The following is a 13,206-nucleotide window of genomic DNA, read 5'->3' on the forward strand; positions in this document are numbered from 1 at the left end:
AATAAGATATGAATCTTGGGTATCCAGCTTAAAAGCCTACACTCTTTACCCTTCTTGGTAGTGAAGATATTTCCTAAGAATTGAAAGATAGACAGGGATTGGTAAACTGCAGAAGGAAATAAAGGGTGAAAACACTAAATAGGTAGATGGTGGCCTTGAACGTCATTCTGAGGCCCTTCATTGTCACCCTGTAAGCAGTGTATCTCTGAAAGAGCAGGATCACATTCAGGATAGGGTTTGGGAAAATTTCTCAGTTGGTTCTGTGAAGAAAAATAGGCTGAAAACAAAGTAACAGAGGCAGAAGTCTCAGAAAAATTATTGGAAAGATTCTTTGGCAATTCAGTGAAAAATGGAGGGCTTGAGCCAATCTCAGTTGGCAGAAAAAGTTTGTATAAAACGAAGAATCATCATCAAGACTTCTCATTGAAGTCGCACCTCCCTTTTGGATCTGGAAAGCACTCTATAGAAGTGCTTTATGTAATCTTGTCAATATTTTCCGCAGGATCTTGCTTTTATAGCTATAGATTCAGTTCTGCATCTATGCAGAACTGAAATATGCATAGAAATGTGCATTTCTGAAATCCTCCAGTGGTTTCCCGAAATGCTCATTTATGGGTGGCTTTTTTCCACCACTAAAATCAGAAAAGGACCTAACTCTAATAACAGAGTTGGGTTTTCTCATGAGGAAGTGCATGGGTATAATAAGATGACTTAACAACTGATTGTTCAAAAGCCTGAAGGAAATAATATGTGGAAACTGCTTAGGATAGCGTCTGGCACCTAATGGGCTTTGCAGATGGCTCAGTGGTAAAGCATCCACCTCCCTGCCAACGCAGGAGATACTGGTTCAGTCTTTGGGTTGGGAAGATCTCCTGGAGGAGGGAATGGCAACCCACTCCAGTTTTCTTATCTGGAGAATCCCACGGACAGAGGAGCCTGGAGAGCTACAATTCATAGGGTCACAAAGAGCTGGACATGACTGAACGACTGAGCGTGCAGGCAGGCTGGCAAGTAATAGGCACTTAAAATTTCCTCCCTGCCATATTACTGCTGTTATCATTAGAGCTTCCCTGGGTCCTGTTTCTTCAGCCCTAACTCTTCAATAAGGAGTGCTGTGTCTCTGACCAGTCACTTCAGAGGAGGGTGTCACTCAAGGGACTTACAGTCACGGTGACACACTGTAGTTCCTCCTCCTCTTGAAGTGCTTCCGGTGTTGGTCTTGCTGTTTCTACCAGAAGGTCACTCACCTATGTGATCAGAATATGTTAGGTGCTCAGTAAGTGCAAAACCCTCTCCCAAATGAAGGAGCGAGGGTGTGTCCCTTCCACTCACATACCAGGTAAACAGAAGAAATGGGGGAAAAAAGAGAAGCGGAATATGAAAAAAAAATTATTTTAAAAAGAGACTGGTTATAACCTATACAATAGCTGTACTAATCTATATAAGAAAATAATGCAAACTGAGGCAGGTTCTTTGTGGAAGAAAATCTGTGAAATCATAGAAAATCTAGATACTGGTTTCTGCCTCTGGTTCCTGGCACAGAGCTCCTAAAACCCTTGCAGTTTTCTAAGTGATAAGACTTTTAGGAGCATTTTTGGGTTAAGTATTTGGTCTTGGACCTCAGTCTCTGACACAGCTTCTAAATCCCCTAGAATTTCATGGGAGATCGGAAGGTCTTTGTTCTAATGAGACCCCTCTTAGTGGGCTCCTGGATGGCTTCAGGATAGGGCTGGTCACAAGAGCAAGCCATGATTAGAAGCCAGCTCCTGGTGGCTCTGATGGTAAAGAATCTGCCTGTAATGCAGGAGACCTGGGTTCAGTCCCTGGGCCAGGAAAACCCCCTGGAGAATGGAATGGCAACCCACTCTAGTGGAATTCTTGCCTGGAGAATTCCATGGACAGAGAAGCCTGGTGGGGCAACAATCCATGGGGTCACAAAAAAGTCAGACATGACTGAGTGCCTAACACTTTCACTTTTCAGGTAGGGAGAAGGACTAGAGGGTCACGATTTACTGATAATAGGCAATCATGTCCCTACATGATGAAGCCTCCATAAAAATCTGTAATGTGTTCGGAGAGCTTCTGGGTTGCTGAACACACCCACAGGCCCAGAGAGTGGTGCACCGCCACTCCACAGGGACAGAAGCGCCTGTGCCTGGCAACCTTCCAGACCTTGCTTTACGTACCTCTTATCTGGCTGTTTATCTCTATCTTTTCCTATATCCTTTATAATAAACCAGTCAACTTAGGTGTTTTCCTGAGTTCCATGAGTCATCCTAGCAAATTATGGAGCCCAGGAGGGGGAATCCTGATTTATAACTTATTGGTAAGAAGTAGAGGTGACAGCCTGAACTTGTCATTGGCATCTGAATCACTGAAGTGAGGGACAGTCTTGCAGGTCTGAGTCCCCAGACTGTCAGTCTATGCTAACTCTGGTTAGTGCTAGAATTGAAATGAATTGTCAGACACCCACATGGTGTCAGAAAATAACTTGGTCTGACACATCTGGTCACAGAAGTGTTCTGTGTGAGTAGTAGAGGAGAAACACAGGAATATTTTTCCTTTTAAACGAGAGCACGTCTGAAAAAGGAAATATGGCTATATATGTATTGGTCTAGGATTTGTCACCAAAAAATGGAGATATTCTTACTAAGCCCTTTTGAAAATCAGATGCAATGAATTACCTTCAGAGTCTATGCCTAGACCCTTAGTGGGGTTTGCAGAAAAGTGTAGTAAGTACAATGTTGTAAATGGGATTAAAAAATACATCATTTCAATAAAAATGTTATAGTTTACCCAATATTCTATAGACAAAAACAACAAATAAGAATAACTTGTATAAAACAATGTTTTTCCAGAATGCTTTCACACAGTAAAAAATATATTCAAGAATTATATTCTACCTAAGAATCTAGTCATATTTGGTTATCAAGGAGAGTAACCTACTCAAATTTAATAGTATTGGAAAATGTCTAGGCTCAAATATCAGGTTGATTAATAATTAAAGAAAAAAATCTAAATTTGAAGGAAAAAACTGGAGTGGTATAATTTTTAAGAAGGCCAGTATAATTGCTTCTTGCATTATGCATTAAGTCTCTTACAGCCAGCTTATATTTGGATTACATTTCTCCAATTATAATTTTCTCCATAACTGACCAAGGTGTTTATCTGAGTCTCTCTTTCTCAAATTTTGTTATGATTCATTAGTGACTGCATAATATCTAATTAAGATAATCATTTAAAATCGTAATATAATCTAACTCATAAGAATGAGTTTAACACTACAGGCAATAAATAATGTTACAAGCACTAAGATAAGACAACAAAAAAGATCAAGTTAATATTGTGTTGTGCTATGTGCTTAATCTCTCAATCGTGTCCGATTCTTTGCAACCCCATGGACTATAGCCCGCCACACTCCTCTGTCCATGGGGTTTCTCCAGGCAAGAATACTGGAGTGGGTTGCCATGCCCTCCTGCAGGGGATCTTCCCAACCCAGGGATCCATACTGCAGGCAGAATCTTTGCCGTCTGAGCCACCAGGGACACTTGAGCTATTCAATTATATATCTAAATACTTTAGATAATTCTCCTTAGCTTTGTAGAGCCATGGGCAGGGCCCTGAAAGCAAACTCATCCCAATTAGACCATAAAATTGACATTCCCTACATAAATTCTAATGATATATATAAATATCTTGAAGGTTGCATCATTTGTCACAAAGCTTCTGTTTCACAGTTCAAAGCTTTTCTCTAAAACCTAAAAGTATTTAATAGATTTTAAAATATCAAATAAAATTGCATAGATATTAACATAAACAAATGCAAAAGCTCTAAAGACAAGAAAAATTTATAACCACCAAAGTTTAATATCAAAAAAGCCAATAAATCAACTAGCTCTTACTAAGATCTTACCCTGCCTATAATGCTAGGTGGAAAGATATCATAATACATAGTAACTACATTCATTCAAAATTTAATAGTGATGGTTGATCATATAATTTTGAATTTAATATTAACATTTACCTAAAAATGTAAAGTATCTGGAGTCATATGGTTTAAGAAAGTAGCAGAGAAGGAGGAAACAAAGTTCAGGAGGAAAACTGGCAAAATGTAGAATTCAGAAAACCTCAGATATGCAGATGATACCACTCTATTGACAGAAAGTAAAGAGGAACTAAAGGGCCTCTCGATGAGGTGAAAGAGGAGAGGCTTAAATCTCAACATTCAAAAAACTAAGATCACAGCATCTGGTCCCACCACTTCATAGCAAATAGATATGGAAAAAGTGGAAACAGTGATGGATTTTATTTTCTTGGGCTCCAAAATCACTGCAGATGGTGACTGCAGCCATGAAATTAAAAGACACTTGCTTCTTTTCCTTGGAAGGAAAGCTAAAACAAACACAGAAAACATATTAAAAGGCAAAATATCGCTTTGCAGACAAAAGGCCACATGGTCAAAGCTATGGTTTTTCCAATAGTCATACATGGATGTGAGAGCTGAACCATAAAGAAGCCTGGGCACTGAAGAATCGAGACCTTCAAAATGTGCTCCTGTAGAAGTCTCTTGAGTTTCTTGGACTGCAAGGAGATTAAACTGGTCAATCCTAAAGGAAATCAACACTGAATATTCATTGGAAGGATTAATGCTGAAGCTGAAGCTCCAATACTTTGGCCCACCTGATGTGAAGGGCCAACTCATTGGAAAAGACCCTGATGCTGAGACAGATTGAAGGCAAAAGGAAAAGGGGACGGTAGAAGATGAGATGGTTAGACAGCATCACTGACTCAATGGACATGAATCTGATCAAACTCTGGGAGACAGTGAAGAACAGGGAAGCCTGGCATGCTGCAGTCCACAGGGTCTCACAGAGTCGAACATAGCTGAGCGACTGAACAACAAGGATTCAGACAGCATCTCCAGAAAGACAGATCTTTTTATCTCTGTAGCAGAGTGCCTGTCAAGCAGCATTTGTTTAATAAATGTTTGTGGAACTAAATTCAGTTGCTCATCATATGAAAAGACATTTCACTGAAGCAAAGTACACCATGCACAACTGGAAGAATGAGGGAAGAAGAATCATGTGCAAAGAATTCTAACTCAGAGACGGCACGGTGGGGGGGGGTGCAGTTTGGAGAGGCAAGGTTGAAGATGTCAGCTTTTGATCATTTCTTCCTCCTTTAATGTTCTCAGCTGCCCACATCTAAGTTTTCCTATGTTTCTTTCTTGCATGTTTAGCCTACTGAGGCAGCCCTGTGCCAGTCTCAACTAAGATAAGAAGTACATCAACAATCCGAGCCCTTCTACCTACTGGAACTTAAAGTTAAGTCATCCTCACAGAAAGTCAAAGTGTTACTCAGTGACACTTGTGTCCAGCTCTTTGCGATCCCATAGACTGTAGCCCACCAGACTCCTCTGTCCATGGGGATTCTCCAGGCAAAAATACTGGAGTGGGTTGCCATTCCCTTAAACAGACCCAAAACCCAGTGACTTTTCATTAGCAACTAGAATATACAACTGTTGCTCTGTCTCTACCAGATTCTAGAGCTGCCCTCTGGATGGAACCCAGCATCTGGTCTGCCCTTTACTCCCTTTGGGAGCATCTCTGCCTCTTCTTACTTCTGATCAGCTACATCTCCAGTCTGTCTTCTGCAGCCTAGAACCTGATATGTTCACAAACTACTAGCGTGAACCAGGGAGTCCTCCTGTCTCACCCCATGTTCTCTGGTGCTGGACATCCTTTGTGCATGACTGGCTACTCTACCTGCAGAGCAACCCCTTAGTGAAGGCTCTGTCTCCCGCCTTCTGCTGTGCCTGCTGTGTGAATATGGATTCATGTCTCAACTCTCTTCAATTCCGGACTTCTGTGATGTGTGACTACAAGCAAATGTTTTTGTTTTGTCCCTAGGCAGTGAGGCTTGGCAGGAGTGCTAAGTTGGAATTAGGTTTCAGAGAGTCTTGAATGCCACATGAAAGGAACTGGGAAATGTCTGATAATCAAAGGAGAGTCTTTGAAAAATTTGGAGTGGAGACATGGCACAGAGAACTAGGATTTTAGCACGATGAATCTGGAAATTAATTATAGGTTAAAAAAAATACCACCTGCAATTGGTACACACAGCTTGGTTGAGCAAGATGAATTCACTTTTCATCCCGTGACATATACCATTGTGATGATGGCCATCTTTTTCTGGACTTAATTAAAAGTTCTAAAATATCTAAAAGTAGCTTGACAAATTGCTAAATTGTTATGGAGAAATTTCAATTAAAATACTACTGTTTTGATTAAAATAAAGAAAAAGCTATATATGGAGAAAATAATTACTAATGAAAATGTGACTGCTTTCGAAGTATTTGAGAATAAAACTCATCTGGAATATTTTCTGAAACAAAATAGAATATTTTTCAAAGGATAGGTCAGTTAGGCATCATCACAAGGAAGCTTTACATGCTAAGTAATATAATTCTGTAGCGAGGCTTTAAAATAGATGCGCTGCATTCTACCTTCATTGTCATGGCCCCCCTGGTGGCTCCAACGGTAACGCGTCTGCCTGAAATGCGGGAGACCTGGGTTCGATCCCTAAGTTGGGAAGATCCGCTGGAGAAGAAAATGGCACCCCACTCCAGCACTCTTGCCTGGAAAATCCCATGAATGGAGGACCCTGGTCGGCTGCAGTCCATGGGGTCGCAAAGAGTCAGACACGACTGAGCGACTTCACTTTCACTTTCACTGTCATAAGGTACTCTACACTTAAAAGCTGGTTGAGAGAATTTCATACATAGTCACATACATGAGTTGGATTTCATGTATGTGCTTTTTATCACAATCATATAAAAATCAAATTGTCTCATACTTTGGGATGAAGTGTGTTAATGTTTTCTTCTGTGAATAAGAAAAACATAACCTGTATCAGAGAATATTTTTTCTAATCAAATTATGTAACACTGTTTTGTTCTGAAATGGCTTTACTTTGATTTTCAAACTAAGAAATATTTTCAGTATATACAACCATATTTTTAACATTATGATAAAAAATCTAAAACATTAAATTATCAATTTTCTGTTTAAATAAATCATATGCCATATATTTTGATTATTTTAACTGAATATTTGTCCTGTTAAAAAAAGACAATTTTAAACACAGTCATAGAAATTTTCAATACTTAGAAAGCAATGAGTTAGAGGCAGAAAAACCTAATATGTCTGACTCCTAAACAGCAGACTTTGCCAACTGGTTTGTTATTTCAATTCTCCAATTAAAATTGATTCATGTTAGCTATGTTGTTAATTATTAGTAGAAGTGAAAAATGCCTTCATCTTTTCCCTAGATTTATTTAGTCTAGGATTTGAGTACATAAATCCTGTTTTCAGTCTCACCCAAGTAAGTTACAACAGACTCCACATAATTTCATACCTGAGAAAATTCAGTATAATTTATGTGAAGGTTAGAGCTAGGGAATTCATGCTAAATAAAAAGGATTTTTCCCAAAACCCCATGTCCTTATTATTTTGGAGTGTTAAATAAGTTTAAAGGCAGGACTATTTGATTGATCCTCTTTTCCTAAATGGAAGCCCTTGGAAGCACCTGTGTCACTTTGCTATACACCTAAAACTAATACAACATTGTAAGGCAACTCTCTCTCTCTGCTCTGCTAAGTCACTTCAGTCGTGTCCGACTCTGTGTGACCCCATAGACGGCAGCCCACCAGGCTAATGTTTGTTTTGCGGGAAAAAATTACTTCCATGGGAGATGAGATCTGATCTTTGAGTTTATCATTCCATATCTTGAGAAATATAAGATTACATTGTTTTTTTAACCTCACTGAAATCTCTATTGATATGCTCTTCTTTGGCTTTGTATGGAGTACCTAGGATATGGTAGATTCTAAATAGTTACTGATTAATTAACAAAACAGAACTAACATTTTCGTGAGACTTCAGGTATTCATTTTGTCAAACAAAGACGTACCTTGGATTTTGCAGTGAGATAGATTAGGATTCCATTCCAGGCTCAACAACTTACTAGTCATGTGTTCTTGGGCTAATTACTTTCATTCCCTTTCCTGTCAAATGAAGATACTATATTGAGGTTACTGAAGATTGCATTTAGATAAGATAAGCATTGAACGTGGTGCCCAGTAGATGTGCGAATGAATGAATCCCCCTCAAAACTCTAAGAGGGTAGTGTAAGGAAGCAAGAAAACTAAGGTTCAAAAAGTTGAACGAGTTGCACAGAAAATAAGTAGCAGAGTTGGGACCCACACCCAGCTGTGTCTGCAACCTGAAGGGTGTTTCCACTGTTGTTGCGAGAAATGTTAGTGGCATTTTCCATTCCAGTATTTCCTTAAAGGATGTATGTTAGTGAACTCCAGTTCATTTGTCATATTCTGCCTCACCAGAAATCTCTTTAGGTTGGAGTTAGTATCATTTATTAACACTTCACACCCTGCCCAACACGTTTATAATCGGATGGTATGATAAATGATCCTGTACGGGCCTGCATACTAACATCTTTGACCTTCCTCTGACATTTTTTATGCAGAATTCCTTTTAAGTGCCTCGCATACTGTTTCATGTGCCCTCTTTTAAAGCAGATATGCATTGATCTTGACATCTTCATTGTCTAAGCTACCACCTGACTATAAATTAGCACTTCTAGACTCTATTTCATTATTTTATTCACATCACTCTTAAAACAGGTACCACATTTGTATCTAATTGTTTGTTTCTTTTTATTACCCGCCTTTTTAGCTTGATTGTGAGCTCTCATAGATGGGAACAACTTTCTCATCTTTTTATATGTGGTGGGCTGCCATCTATGGAGCCGCACAGAGTCGGACACAACTGAAGTGACTTAGCAGCAGCAGCAGCAGCATGGTGCTTGGCACATAGTTGATGCTCATTAAGTACCTAAATCAACGCTACTATCACAGGTTATAATAGTTATGCTTTTATTATTCTTTATTAATAACCCCAAAGAGTGATTATTATCTATACTTTTACGATCCTGTCAGTTTTATAATCTCTCACCTAGAAATTTTGTTTTCCCTGTCATTATAGAAATATTCAGAATTCTCAAGCAGCTATTGCAGAAATTGTTTGGAGTTTAAGCCACATTTCCTCTACTAGGCAAAGGAATATACACAAATTCCCTATATTTCTGTAAAGTGTCAATGTTCATAAAACATAATGCTCAATCAAGAAAGCCTCTTTTGGAACTCTTAGTCTTGATGTGATGAGGTAAGGGTGGGTTGGGGGCAAGCAGGGTATATGTAGTCAAGAAGAGAGGCACTGATTTCTAGTTATATGATAAGTAGTTTCTGGAGATATAACATGCAGCATGGTGACTCTAATTAACAATACTGCGTTGCATATTTGAAAGTTGCTGAGATTCAATCTTCAAAGTTCTCATCACAAGAAAAAAAACTGTAACTATGTGAAGTGAAGGATGTTAAGCTGAACATATCGTGGTGACTAGCTCACAGCATATACATACACTAATATCACTATGTCGCACGACTTAAGCTAATCCAATTTTATAGTATGTCGATTCTATCTCAATTAAAAATGGTAAAAGAAGAATGAAGACAAAGAGGAGAGAGACAAAGGATTCCCAGCAGGTTTGGGGAACTATGGTGATGAGCTGTGGATGGAACACTTGTCAGCTTTTCTTGTCTTTTCTGATGTCCCTTGGGCAATTCTGACCCCACAGTAAAGTCTATATCTTTTGATCCTTCCCCTAACTCTACAAAGAATAATTTCCTTAATTGAAAGAATATGTGTTTCTTTACATCGTTTTTAAGTAATTTATATAAGGGACCTTCTATAATAAAATTTAGCATTATTATACTTAAGAAATGTTACCCAGGAAAATTGTTCCTCTGAGTCCTGTAAAGGAAAATAAACTAAATTAGCTATAAACCATAAAGGCTAAGAATATATAAAGCTAAATATTCTAATTAAATAAAACAGAATAAAGTTAATGATACATATTTCTTCTGGTAATTGAGAATTAATAATAAAAGATAGGAGATTTCCTATTATGTTGTTTAGTCGTGAAGTCATGTCCAACTCTTTTGTGAACCCGTGGACTGTAGCCCACCAGTCTCCTCTGTCCATGGGATTTCTCAAGCAAGCATACTGGAGTGGGTTGCCATTTCCTTCTTCAGGGGCTCTTCCTGACCCAGCAGTTGAACCCATGTCTCTTATGTCTCCTGCACTGGCAGGCGATTCTTTACCACTGAGCCACCTAGGAAGCCCTGAGCTTTCCTTTATGAATGTCAAAAATATCCAGCTATTGTAGGATTTGAATTACCTAAATTTCTCCCCCAAACCCCTCAAACTATACAGATTAAAAACTAATTTGAGTCTTCTGGATTGCAGCCTTCAAAAAAAATAGGGAACCCTCTGTCTTACTCGCCAGCATGCCTGGCACTGGTTCTCATTGTGTCTCTGCACTGAACCAGAGACAACATTCCACTCCCCACCATATGTATTTCAATCCTTTAGTAGAAATTCAGTTTAGTTAGATTACTTTTACTTTAATAAAGCATGATATTAATGAAAACGATGGGTATGAGGTGAGGTGTTGTTGCTTGTTTTAGACAATCTCTTGAGTATGACTGCTTTATACACCAGGTTCTGAGCCCTTTTACAAGATTGTCTGCCCCATCTTCCCCAGCCCAGGGGAGCTCTCAGTCTAATTTTCTCTGTCCCCTTCATCCTTTCAGTCTCCCCCATCCTTGCCTCTGGAAGATAGAAAGTCATCATGTATAAGGATGCATCAAAACTATACTGAGAGAGAGACCAGTATCAGTAAAAGAACAGTTGGTTCTTGTTACAGATGTCCCACTGGGATGAAATGTAAAGATCCGGGGTAATTTAGAAATAAATGAGCTTTGGCTACAGGGGGACAGAATTTAGGTAGAGAGAGGCAAAGAAAGGGGAAATAAAGGTGAGAGAGACATAGGAGGGCTTCCAGTACCCACAGGAAGTGACACTGGCTCTAAGAAATGACCCTGAGGGGACATGTACAAATTGTACTGTTCTGGACTCTGCATATATTTCTAAGTAGCTGCACTCGAGATCAGGTCTCTCTGGGGGATGAACTGAGGCAATAACTTTTTCCAGCTATTGCCAATATATATATAGTCTGAACGATTTCACCCACGTAACTCTATGGGTCAGGGTGTTACTTGCACAAAACAGCTAATAAAAGGGAACAAGTCAAGATTTGCCCTTATGTCTGTATGAATTCCAAGTTTGCAATATTTTCTCTCTATATCTTGCTAAACGTTTTATTTAGGAGGTGGAGAAAGGCAGAAGCAGATGAAAGAAAGGCCAAAAGGAAGAGATAAAACAAGTAAGAACTAATTTGAGCTTTTCCCAAAAGAGCAGATCTCAGTAGAGTTCAAAGTTACAGTTGTTTGAGAAGAGAGAAGAAAAATTGATCAGTGGAAAGTCAAAGAGCAGAGTGAAAACCCTGTTGTCTAAAAGGAGGGAGATAGCACAAAATTAAAAATACCTTACTGGCAACTTTTCTTTTGAATTTTCCATAAAGTTGGAGTGTCCCTTAGTGTCCCTTCCAATTCTATTGGCTAAATCCATAGCGAAAGTGAGTGAAAGTCGCTCAGTTGGTGTCCGACTCTTTTGGACCCCATGGACTGCAGCCTACCAGGCTCCTCCATCTATGAGATTTTCCAGGCAAGAGTACTGAAGTGAGTTGCCATTTCCTTCTCCAGGAGATCTTCCCAACCTAGGGATTGAACCCAGGTCTCCCGTATTGTAGGCAGATGCTTTACCGTCTGAGCCACCAAGGAAATCCGTAACGTTTATCCCAATGTAACTACACTAATTCTTCCCAGCCCACTCTAGCTCCTCTCAGATCACTTTCTTGACTCTGCCTAAGGGAAGGTTTTCAGAGAGATAGTTAACTTCCTCCTCCCAACGGTGAAGGTGAAGTCGCTCAGTCATGTCCTACTCTTTGTGACCCTATGGACTGTAACCTACTAGGCTTCTCCATCCATGGGATTCTCCAGGCAAGAATACTGGAGTGGATTGCCATTTCCTTCTCCAGGGGATCTTCCCGACCCAGGGATCGAACCCGGGTCTCCTGCATTGGAGGCAGGCACTTTAACCTCTGAGCCACCAGGGAAGCCAAAGAACTCAGCAATTAAGATGGTTTATGCTAATATAATGGAGAAGGCAATGGCAACCCACTCCAGTACTCTTGCCTAGAAAATCCCATGGACAGAGGAGCCTGGTAGGCTGCAGTCCATGGGGTTGCGAAGAGTCGGACATGACTGAACAACTTCACTTTCACCTTTCACTTTCATGCACTGGAGAAGGAAATGGCAACCCACTCCAGTATTCTTGCCTGGAGAATCCTAGGGACTGGGGAGGCTGGTGGGCTGCCATCTATGGGGTCGCACAGAGTCGGACACGACTGAAGCGACTTAGCAGCAGCAGCATGCTAATATAAATACTGTTTTGTGCAAGGCATTGCTCCCAAAAGCAATTATTACTATAAACTTTTGGAGTGTCTGTTCCAAAAACCGAGTTTCATCAGTCCTCTTTCAATTGTGTATTACTATCTTCCAATGAAAGAGTCTTTACAGAGTCTTGCCCAGTCAATAAACAATAAAGAAAAGCCTAATGATCATTGATGAACATGACAAGGAGATGTGTACCTAATCCAAAAGGAAGCAAAAAGCTACTTTCTCTGAAAGAGAATCTTGGAGGTTTTCTTGCCCTTCTAGGAAAAAAAAAGTTTTAATTTAGAAGAGAAGGGATTCAATATTAGTTAACATTCTTTCAGACACCCCATTTTCACTGGAACAAAGTCTAGACTGTCTGGTATAAGGTATTCATTATATTATTTTTATTCAATGAATAAAAAACATTTATTAAATATCTGCAGAATGACATCCTATTGAGAGATTGGGCAAACAAAATAACTAAGCTTAAAAAATCTAGTAATAAGTAGTAGCCAAGAGCTCAAAATCATTATTAAAATAAAGCTATAGTCAACTTTATCATATATAATGGTTCATGCACAGCAAGTTGTGAAAGTGAAAGTCACTCAGTAGTATTCAACTCTTTGCAACACCATGGACTATACAGTCCATGGAATTCTCTAGGCCAGAATACTGGAGTGGGTAGCCTTTCCCTTCTCCAGGGGATCTTCCCAACCCAGGAATACTGG

The 13,206-nt window shown here is 39.5% G+C and overlaps 1 non-coding gene across 1 annotated transcript; it reads right to left on the reverse strand.

Moving 5' to 3' along the window:
• Positions 1-12,084: 12,084 nt before the first annotated feature.
• TRNAW-CCA (transfer RNA tryptophan (anticodon CCA)) lies at positions 12,085-12,156 on the reverse strand. The gene has a single exon. It is a non-coding gene; the product is annotated as a tRNA-Trp (tRNA).
• Positions 12,157-13,206: the final 1,050 nt, after the last annotated feature.

This window comes from Ovis aries, chromosome 8 (genome assembly GCF_016772045.2).
Source record: "Ovis aries strain OAR_USU_Benz2616 breed Rambouillet chromosome 8, ARS-UI_Ramb_v3.0, whole genome shotgun sequence".
NCBI classification, from domain to species: Eukaryota; Metazoa; Chordata; class Mammalia; order Artiodactyla; family Bovidae; genus Ovis; species Ovis aries.